A 12,286-nucleotide genomic window follows, 5' to 3' on the forward strand; every position below is an offset into this window, starting at 1 on the left:
CGTGCGTATGTATGCATACATACCCACACACTCGCATGCATCCCTACCCACATACATACACGCACACCTACTCACACACACATACACACACATACCTGCACACACACACACACATACATACATACACATACATACCTACTTCAGACATACACACACACAGACATACACCCATACACTCACACTCACACGCATACACACACACACATACACACGCACACGTACACATACACACACACACACACCTACATACATACATTACACTTGTATACACACACACTTACATTCATACACACACACACCTACACAGCCATACCCTCACTCAGACACACACATCTACCTACACACACACACAAACACACACGGACACACACCCATACATACATACATCTACACACACACGCCTACACACATACATACACACATACATAAACACACACACATACACATATACACACATACGCACACACACATATACTTATACACATGCACACACACATACATACATACACCCATATACATACACACACACATACCCACATACTCCTATACGCACATACATACACACAGACATACACATACACATCACACAAACATACACACACATACTTACACACACACTCACCTGCACGCGCACACAATGCATGACAAACACCCATACACTCACACTCACATACGCACACACCAACATAAACACGCACACGCACACGCACACACACACCTACACTCCCACACACATACACACGCACCTACATACACACCGCACGCATACACACGCATACACACATACATTACACACGTACACACACACCTACATACACATGCATACACACACACACAAACATGCACGGACACACCCAGACATACCACATACACCTATATACACACGCCCACACACCTACATACACACACATATACACACGCCCACACACCTACATACACACACATACATACACACACATACATACACACACATACACGGACACACCCATACATACTTACATACATACACCTATACACACACGCCTACACACCTACATACACACACATGCATACACACACACACATGTACGCACATACACACACATATACGCACATACATATATACCCACACACATGCACACACACACACATACGCACATGCATGCATGCATGCACACGCGCACACCTACACGCATACACACACACACACGCACGTACGCATACATACATACACACACGCATACATACACCCATACACATACATGCATCCTACACACACATACATACACACTCACACATACATACACACACACACTCACTCACACACCTGTATGTACGCGCACACACATGCACATACACACACTTCCCCACACCCACACGTACATACATACACACTCACACACATACACACACACACACACACACGGACATACATCTATGCACACACATACATACACACATACTCACATACATTCATCGGACACACTGCCACCCGGACATACACACAGACACACTCACACATCCACACACATACATACTTACGCACATACTCGCAGGCGCGCGCACGCACGCGCTTGCGCCGGTTCGCGCACGCATACGCTCCGCAGGCACCTCGCTCTTGGAACCGACAAGACCTCCCGCCCGTTCCTGGGACCGTCGCGTGTCGTTGGGTTTTCCCACGCCCGCCTCCGCGGGACCACTCTTCCATCTTCCCCTCAGCTGGAGTCCTTTTTCCTTAACCTCCCCCCCCTTTTTCGTTACACACACGCGCACACATATACACACATTGCTTAAATATATACATTACTCTTACACACATTCAATCTACTCGCCATTTATACCACCACGACACTGAACAACACACACCACTACTACTCAACACACGCTGGCACGCTACATACGCCCCCACCCCTTCCCCTCCATCCCTTCCTCCTTCCTTCTTTTTCTTACTACTGACCTTTGTCTGCTAAGCTGACCACTGTCTCGCCCTACCTCACACGCCTACACACAGACGCACACACTAACACACACGTATATATATTTTTTGTTTTTTCATCTCGCCACACACACACATACACACACGCACACGCACACACTCACACATACACACACATCTGTTGCGTTACCAACCTTGTCTCCACTCTTTTGCCTTAAAAACCCACTTTGCTCTGTTTTCGTAAACATCCGCCTTTCACCATGTGCAACTCGTAAACACCAGTCGTCTTTTTTCTCTTTCCCTGTTGCCCGCTCTGGGATCTTTTTCCTCTCTCTTCCTTCTTTATGTTTCCGACGAAGAGCTCCGCTCGAAACGTCATACATCCCTGCTTCCATTTCCTGAGCGCCTATTAATAATAATACTGTAATTGTTCCATTGTTGTTGTTTTTTTGTTTCCCGTTTGGATTAAAATTATATATATATATATATATATATACATACAAACATATATATATATATGAATGTATGCTTATATGAACCTATTAGTGTATGCGCTTATTTCTCGTTATATGACAAAATGATTTCAGTCATTTGGCACCCACAGATATTCTTAAATTGAATTTTTTTTTTTTTTTCAGTCTCTTAGCTGCTGGATAGTATCAGAACCAGTGATGTTCTGAGGTTGGTTCAGTCGACTATTTCCCGTCCTTTATAAATATGTCTCCTTGTGTCAATGTGCAGAAAAAAAAAAAAAAAAAAAAAAATCAATAATACTTCCCATGTCGCCTTTCCGTTTAAGGTGTCCGGGACACCTGCAACTCTTCACACCTAGACAATCTGCGAATGTCGCTTCTTCTTCTTCTTCTTCTTCTTCTTCTTCTTCTTCTTCTTCTTCTTCTTCTTCTCCTTCTCCTTCTTCTTCTTCTTCTTCTTCTTCTTTTTCTTCTCTCTCCTCCTCCTTCTTCTTCTTCTTGTTCTTCAACTACTACTACTACTATTACTACTCCTACTGCTGCTGCTGCTACTGCTGCTACTACTACTACTACTACTACTACTATTTCGTACAACAGACAGACAGACAGACAGACAGACATCATTATGCCCAATAATGATCACATACAAACTATATGTACTATGCCCAATAATGATCACATACAAACGGTAGTATTGTGTTTGCGATTGATAGTTATGTTACTACTGCTATTCTCACTTCTCTGCTTGCAGTTTGTAGTTTTGCAACTAATAACTAATTCAACGTAGCACTTAACTTTAGCAATAGGTGCTGGTTAGTCGCTTTGAATACTACTAGTACTACGCTATTTGAACTGCTTTCGCTGTCTCCTCCCCTTCCCCCCTTCTTCTTATGCCTATTCTGTACCCATTACTTTGTGAAATGCACAGTTTTTCTACTTTAGCCATACATATTTTTTTTTGTCTAATATAACTTAATGCAACCATCAAAGCTGGTTCCGTGCGATTGTTCAACTGCTAGAAATAACAGCAAAATATCCTTAAAATTTCATTCTACTTTTTTAACTATACTTAGATGTATATTCGGTGATCGAGTCCAGGTAATAATATATATCAGGAACTAATATGCCTTAGGAAAAAAAAATGTAAATATTGGATGGTTACTACTGGAATGTCGGCCGAACGATAAAATTCAACAGATAGAAACGGCCACTGAGGACATACACTAGCTAATGTTGTGCCCTTAGCAAGTCTACCTTCAGACCAATATTTTTCATACACTTGTGGGATCTGGAGGAAGGGAAATTACCTATAACTTTCGCAGGAGTTTTGAAATAATTGAGATCAATGCCATTAATATTTTCTTTGAACCTTTGAAAGTCAACATTTGCCAGAAGGACATGAGCAGTGAGTGAGTTTCATACGTTCTGCAGACGACGGTAGACTAGATACAGTGGTTAGTACTACGTCTGGGAGTTTGGATATAAATTGTATGATGGAAAAAGAGAAATATTTGTCCGGCGTGCCTGTGTGAATATTGTACGAGAGCAGGCGTCTTCTCAGAGCAGAACCTATTGTAGCTGCAGTATTAAAGGTAGGTAGAAGAGTACATCAAGAGGCCAGAGGTTGAAGTGTGTCTGTGAGTGATTTTATATTCAATCAGTCCTCTGGCCTACGGTTTGGAATAGCTGTATGTTAAGCAGCAGTACAGTACCCATGTCGATGTGCGCAGTATCGTTCTCATCTCAGCGGGTAAACTGCATATCTGAAAGACAAACAAAAAATAAAACATATATCAGGATTACACCTATTCGTGACCTGTGGGTCACACTGAAAATATACGACAGTGAAAACGACTAGTATTTATTGCATATATTACTTATTTTACCTTAGTTGGTAGTACCATGAAAGCGATAGAGTGCGAAACGAAGTGACATGAAGGTTTTAGTTGTATCACTTTGACTTCTGACCTCAAATCTCTCTGAGGTCAATGTTTACTTTCATCACTTCGTGGTCGATAATATAAGTCCCGATCACGTATCTTCACCAACCTCAGCTGTACTTTCCAAATCAGAACTATTTATTATAATATTGCTGAAATAGCAACAGAATTGACTGTAATGCTTTTGCTGCTATTACATTTACTACATAACATCTACCAAAACCTGACATGGTATTAGTTGTAGTAATAATTTACTATTCGTTAGTTTACTATCCGTTGTAGTCGTTAACTCCCCATTTCAGCCCTGATTATCAAGGTATATTATGTCGTGTACTACACTACACATTTGGTCATATTCTAATGACAATGCAGTTTACACAAATCAAGATTTGGGTGCTATTTCTAATAGGCTTGGCCATCAGCATCTCCTTTTCGCCGGTTCTTGGATTGGAAAATACTAATGCGGTTTGTTAGTGCATGGTGGTCCCAGTAGAAAGAGTTACATTAATAACAGGACGAATTGTATTACCACTACTACTGCTTACATTAATAGCAGGAAGAATTTGTACTACTACTACTACTACTACTGCTACTACTACTACTACTACTATACTACTACTACTACTACTACTACTACTACTACTACTACAAGTTGTAGTTTAGTGTTAGGCTCTCCTGGGTCGAGAAGAACTATAAAGACCAGTGTTCCGAGTGACCACATCGTATACATACATACGTACGTACATACATACATACATACATGCATACATACATGCATACATATACATATAAATATACACGTTTGCATAAATATATGTGTATGTGTGTGCGTGTGTGTGTAAATGTATCTGTCTATGTATGTATCTATCTGTCTGTCTGTCTGTCTATCTGTCTGCATATGTATTTTTATTCTTTTATTCTTTTACTTGTTTCAGTCATTTTGACTGCGGCCATGCTGGAGCACCGCCTTTAATGTATGTATATATTTGTATAAATGCTATGCATTGTATATACCCGTACACAGTTTTGTTTATTTAGTTCAATTCGTCTTACTTCATATAAGATTATGGACTTTGATGTTCTTTAGGGAGGTTTGGCTACTATTTCTAACAGACTGTGTACGTAGCGTTTCATCATTATCATCATCATCATCATCATCAGCAGCAGCAGCATCAGCATCAACATAAGCAGCAACAGCAATAGCAGCAGTAGCAGCAGCAACAGCAACAGCAACAGTAGTAGTAGTGGTGGTGGCGGTATTGCTCTTTTTGTTTCTGTCGTTGTTACCGTTGTTGTTGGTGGTGATAGTGGTACTTGTGGTGGTGTTGGTGGTGGAGACATTAGTGATGCTGATGCTGGTGGTACTGGTGGTACTTGCGGCAGTAGTGGTGGCGGTAGTGGTACTGGTGGTGGTGGTGGTAGTAGTAGTAGTAGTAGTAGTAGTAGTAGTAGTAGTAGTAGCCACAGCAGCCGCAGCAGTAGTAGTGGTAGTAGTAATGCTTGAATTAAAGATGTGGACGTAGAGTTAGTAAGAGAAGTAGCATTAGTGGTGTAAGTAGTAATTATAGAATGAGAAGCAAGAAGCGGATCACATTAGTGACATTAGTGTTTTCCTATTTGACTGGCGTCAGTAGCAGGGTGTGCCCATACTGCAGCACAACCGCAATTTGCATTTTTATTTATTTAATTTTTGTTTAAAAGTGCTGGTAAAGGTTTTTATATCTCCTTAGCCACATAGGAAACAGGATAGTGTAGATTTATTGTAAACGTTCTTAAAACCCATTATTTCCACCCGTTATGACATACCCGTCTCCGTACCGGATTATTGGACTGGCACTGTGTCGGTTGAGACTACGAGGTTTCCAGTTAATCCGACCAACGGAAAAACTTGCTCGTGGAATTAACCTGACAGGAGTATCCTTAACGTAGTTTTCAGCAAGATTCAGCGTGACACAGAGTGTGACAAGGCTGAGCCTTTGTCTTACGGGTACTAATCACTTTTGCCAACTGAATGGACTGGAGCAACTTGAAATACAGTCTCTTGCTCAAGAGGACATTGCGCCACCCGATACCAAACTGATGACCTAACGATCGTGAGCTGGACCCCTAACCACTAAACCACAGCATTATATAATGCGTTATGTTTTAAAGAGAGCAGGGTCCACGCCGAATAAGTTTTTTTTTTTTTTTGTTTTGCTTTTTCTAGGAAGTCAAACAACCACATAAGAGTTTCTCTCGTCGGCTCATGGCTAGTGGGATGTTTGTTGAGTGAAGGTGTGTAGTGGTCTCAGTAGTCGTAAAAATTACAGCATAAGTAGTTATAATGGTAACAGCAGTAGCAGCGAAATAACAAAATCAGCAGCAGCAGTAGCGAAATAACAAAATGCCTGAGATTATTTGTTTGAAATTTTTGATTTCAAATCTCGCCGATTGCCTTTTATAATTTTGGGTTCGATATAAAAATATCAAAAGCAGTGAGCTGGCAGAAACGTTAGCACGTCGGGCGAAATCCTTAGCGGTATTTCGTCTGCCGCTAAATTCTGAGTTCAAATGCTGCCGAGGTCGACTTTGCTTTTCATCCTTTCGAGGTCGATTAGATAAGTACCAGTTACGCACTGGGGTCGATATAATCGACTTAATCCGTTTGTCTGTCCTTGTTTGTCCTCTCTATTTTAGCCCCTTCTGTGTAGTAAAGAAATAGGTATTTCACCTGCCTTTACGTTCTGTGTTCAAATTCCACCGAGGTCGACTTTACTTTTCATCCTTTCGGGGTCAATAAAGTAAGTACCAGTAGCGTACTGGGGTCCATCTAATCGACTGGTCCCCTTCCCTAAAATGTCGGGCTTTGTGTCTAGAGTAGAAAAGGATATACAAATATCACTCTAAGACGGCTGATTTTAGAAACTGTGTGAAGGCTTCAGTATATACCTTCCAATTCTTGACACAGCCTCTTGCGTTCTGATTTCGAATCCTGCAATGGATTACTTGGATGGTTGACTAGACGCCTCAGTCCGTTTCACACCACCACATGTCACCTTTGGTCCTTTTAGCCTTTCTCACCTACTAGACTCGAAGGCTTAAGTGTGAATAGCATTGTATTTCCTCCGGGCATTAGTCTCAATGTATCAGCATCTCCTTTTCGCCGGTTCTTGGATTATTATTATCATTATCATCGTCATAATAACAATAATAATAATAATAATAATAATAATAATAATTATTATTATTATTATTATTATTATTATTAGGTGAGCTGGCAGAAACGTTAGCACGATGGGCGAAATGCTTAGCGGTATTTCGTCTGCGTTACGTTGTGAGTTCAAATTCCGCCGAGGTCGACTTTGCCTTTCATCCTTTCGGGGTCGATAAATTAAGTACCAGTTACGCACTGGGGTCGATTTAATCGACTTAATACCTATGTCTGTCCTTGTTTGTCCGCTCTGTGTTTAGCCCCTTGTGGGTAATAAAGAAATAGGTATTTTGTCTGCCGTTACGTTCTGAGTTCAAATTCCGCCGAGGTCAACTTTGCCTTTCATCATTTCGGGGTCGATAAATTAAGTACCAGTTACACACTGGGGTCGATGTAATCGATTTGATCCGTTTGTCTGTCCTTGTTTGTCCTCTCTGTGTTTAGCCCCTTGTGGGTAGTAAAGAAATAGGCATTTCATCTGCCGCTACGTTCTGAGTTCAAATTCCTCCGAGGTCGACAAAAGAAATTGATAGATCAGTACTAGGCTTAGAAAGAATAAGTCCTGGGGTCGATTTGCTCGACTAAAGGCGCTGCTCCAGCATGGCTGCAGTCAAACGACTGTATCAATTAAAAGAATAAAAGAATATATGTTATGTGTGTGAGTTTCTACATTATAATTGTAGCTAATTATACAGGGCCGCAAAATTTGAAGGACAGGAGATGCTGATTACATCGAGTCAGTGCTCAACTCCTACTAACAGTATCGTCCCGGAAGGATGCCATATAATATTGACCTAGATGGCATTTAAAATTTGAATGCAAAGGGCCATAAGAAATGCCACAAAGTATCTTCTCCGGCATGGTAACAGTTCCTCCAGTTCTCCGCCATACGTTTCGACAGTTTAGTAATTGCCAAGATGTATTTATATACTTAGTATCACAGAAATCTTTCTGACTGCTGCGAATCTCTTTATAAATAATACTTAACCTTAGGAATTACAAATCTTTCGGAGTTTTTAAAGATTCAAACAAATTCACCTCACAGGGAATATCCAACATCAGTGTATATATATATGAAACTTTATATAAGAATATTTCATATACTCAATGTAGAATTTGTTTATACATCCTTGCAAAACTGGAGTTGTCCACTGTAGAGCAAACACGATATATGAATATGCTTGTTAAAATTCAATGTTGGCAATCTAATTTCATTTCACGTACAAGTTTTTAAAGTGCTCGAATTTCATTTATAACACATTGTATTATACAATCTCCCTAAAATAATATGAATAGTTAAATGGCACGATGTTTAATGAGTTTAGTACATGTATGCGTGTGTGTGTATGTGTGTGTGCGTGTGTATGTGTGCGTTTTCGTGTTTGTGTGTGTTACACAAATACATACTTTCATATACTGGCATACACAAATATGCACGTACATTTATAGAGTAGATTTTAGCATTGTATTGCATTCCTATAGCGAACTAATATTTTGCATCTAATGGTGCCGTTATTTTATATACTACTAGCAGAATCGCCCGGTGTTGCTCGGGTTTGTAAGGGAAATAACTATATAAGCATTTCTAGAGAGTTATAGCCACAAAATAGCAAAAAATGCATTAAAAATGGAAAAAAAATTATGGTAAATTTTTTTTTAAATCGTTGATTCATCGTAAACATTTTTAGAGTTACTTCCCTTATATAATAGCGAAAAAATGCATTAAAATGGGAAAAATGATGGTAAATTATTTTTAAAATCGTAGAGTCATCGTAGACGCGCGCTAATACCCAGAAGGGATCGATATGAATCACGACTATAAGATACCCGGTTTTGGTTAAACTGCACCAAAATGTGGGAGTAGTTAGGAATCTAAATCGTAGGAGACACACACACAACTTCACTTTTATATATAAAGATGATACATCGCAAAATACTCAATGTAGGTGCAAAGAAAGAGGAGGGAGAAAGAAAGCGAGGAAATGAGAGAATGAGAGAATGAGCCGAAGATAGTGTGAGGTAACAGACTTTGCAACGGATACATATTCTTTGTTCTCCAACTCCAGCTCCGTATTACTATCACCACACTAACAATCAAATTTCTTGCACGTTTAGTTTAACTTTTATCTTATTCAGCGTCTCACTTCTTAGAAGCCTTGGTTTACTTTGACTGTCACCTTCTACATCTTCCTTTCTCTTTCTCACTTTCTGTCCGGTTATGAATGCAAGCTCGATTTCTCTCCCTCTCTCTCACTTTATTTCTCCCTCCTCTCTCTCCCTATATCTATCTATCTATCTTTTCTTTTTTTGTTCTTTTCTTCCCTTTTACGATCCCTCTTGATCGAAAACCTACGCCACCCCTTTTTTTTGTTTTTTTTCTTTTGTTTTTTGTTTTTTTCATCCCCCAAAAGAAAAGCTCTACCTTGTAACTTGTCCCATCTGTGTGCAGCCCTGTGTGGCCAATAAAGAAACTTATATATCTATCTATCTATCTATCTCTTCACCTCTACTTTGTGACATTTTAGTATAAACAGCAGCACCAACACCAACACTATCAAATTTTATCACTATCGTCTCTTACTTTCTGTTATTTTTTATTTTCTCTCTTCATCTCAGGCTTTTTCTATTTCTTTCTATTTCTTTCTTAAGCTTACTATTTCCAAGTCTTTCACTCTGTCTGTCTGCCCCCCCCTCTCTCTCTTTCGGTCGTACTTTATTTCCTCTAACAATTTTTCTCTGTTCCTATATTTCACTACTTTTCTTGTACTCGAAACCTTTTTTTTGATTTTTCTGCATTCATCATTAACAGCAACAACAACTCTCTGCTAAGCTTCCGTCACTATTGCCATAACTATTGAAAGTTTTCTTACTCTATTTGAGTTACTTCCCTTAGCGTCACACGCATATCAGGTAGGTAGGAAAGTCGTATTGTCTTAATATATGAATATTATGAGAATACTGTCCGCTAGAAGTGAATGCTATTTTTTGTGAGAAATGTGAGTTCGTGTACATGCGTTTTTGTGTATGCCTGTGTGTGCATGTGTCGTGCGTGTGTGTGTTTGTTTGTTTGTGTGTGTGTGTGTGTGTGTGTGTGTGTGGTGTGTGTGTGTGTAAGCTGTATGTGCGAGAGTAAATGCGTGTATACGTGTGAGACGTGCATATATCAGTGTGCATGCTGGTGTCACTTTGTAAAATTTGTAAATATGTGTGTAGAATGGTCTCAACCTACGCGGTTATCCTGTCCGCAAATAAGTAAGGAGTAAGTATTCACATGCAGCCAGCAACCACGAATATGTATGAGAAAAACTATCTTGTAGTAAGACATGGAAGGTGGTATTCAGCCTATGATTAAATTGAACATCTACTGACATCGATCTTTCCTTTTTCTTTAAACAGATACCAGTTTTCTCGTATCCCTGCATTTTCAATAACCATTAACAAATCGGATACATGTTCACTTGTTTTACAATCCTTTGAAATACATTTAAGATAAGCATATTTGACGTCATTTTGTATGGCACCGATACGCTAGTTATAAGTCCTAATTGTTGAATAAAAGTATATACGTAAATTGTTCAACACATAGACCATCTTCTTCCACTTACAAATACGAACGTATACACGTGCATAAATGATATAGACGTGTAAATATATTTAAATCGGGAGAAAAGAGTGCCTTTGTGTTTGAATGAAGCCTTCATTTTATTTTCTCATTATCGCAAACGCTTCATTTTTGTTCTATTCAGTCTCCCCCTATTGTCAAATGTATATTTCTTTTTTCGATTTTCAGTTTCTCCTCGGTCTTTGATTTTGAACATTTTCAGTCTTCATTTCATGAATTCACCAAAAATGAGACTAAAATGAGACTATTTCCTCCGTTGGGAAAGACTTCCTGAATGCACGAAGATTATTACTAGTGTTAAAAGATTGTATTATTAATTAAAAGCGGAGATTGAATCGGTTGAAGCGATATACCGACGGAGAAAATTTCTGGCAGTATTTGATCAGGTTTTTCGGGCTCTTAAATGTCTCAGTGGAAATCCTATGGATGTCAATTTTGACTGTCATCCTATCGAATCGATAAAATAACGTACCAGCGAAATTCAGGGGTCGATATAATCAAATATATCCTATTTCTAAACTCGAAACATTGTGCTTATATAAGAAATTATCATTACAACACTGACAAGGTGACTCTATAAACAGTATATAAATACTCTTTCGTGCTATTTATATATCTTTCCGTTTTGCTTAGTCAAAAGAAGATGAGCAGGAGCCGTAATACCTTTGCATGACTTCCGTTACTTGTGTAAGTAAGAAAGCACAATTGATGTGTTACCCTTAAGCTAGAGATCTAGACCGAATGGTTGCAATGTTACAAAATTCACCTAAGTGACTGTTACTACTGATAAACCGAAGGTGTGTTAAGTATGCCATCTTAAAACTAATATAGTCCATCCTGCATGTTTCAAAGATTTTTCGTGTCAGTCATACTCAAGACACTTGGGTTCCTGAAGACCAAGCCAGAAGATACACTGTCAGCAGTATTACACTTTTGGATAAAACCTGGGATTATGTCGTCGGAAAGATCCAGGCTGCCCGCTTTGCCTTTCTGTTCTTCCTCATCGATAAGTGAGTCTCTTTATCACTCACCATTTTTATGGATCGTGTTCAAACGAAAAAATATCATTCTTCATACAAAAAAAAGGCACTAAAAATTGAAGAATGTGTATATACCCGACCAAGATAGTGGTAGATTTCCATTTGT

The sequence above is a fragment of the Octopus sinensis genome, linkage group LG7 (genome assembly GCF_006345805.1).
Source record: "Octopus sinensis linkage group LG7, ASM634580v1, whole genome shotgun sequence".
In the NCBI taxonomy this organism is placed as follows: Eukaryota; Metazoa; Mollusca; class Cephalopoda; order Octopoda; family Octopodidae; genus Octopus; species Octopus sinensis.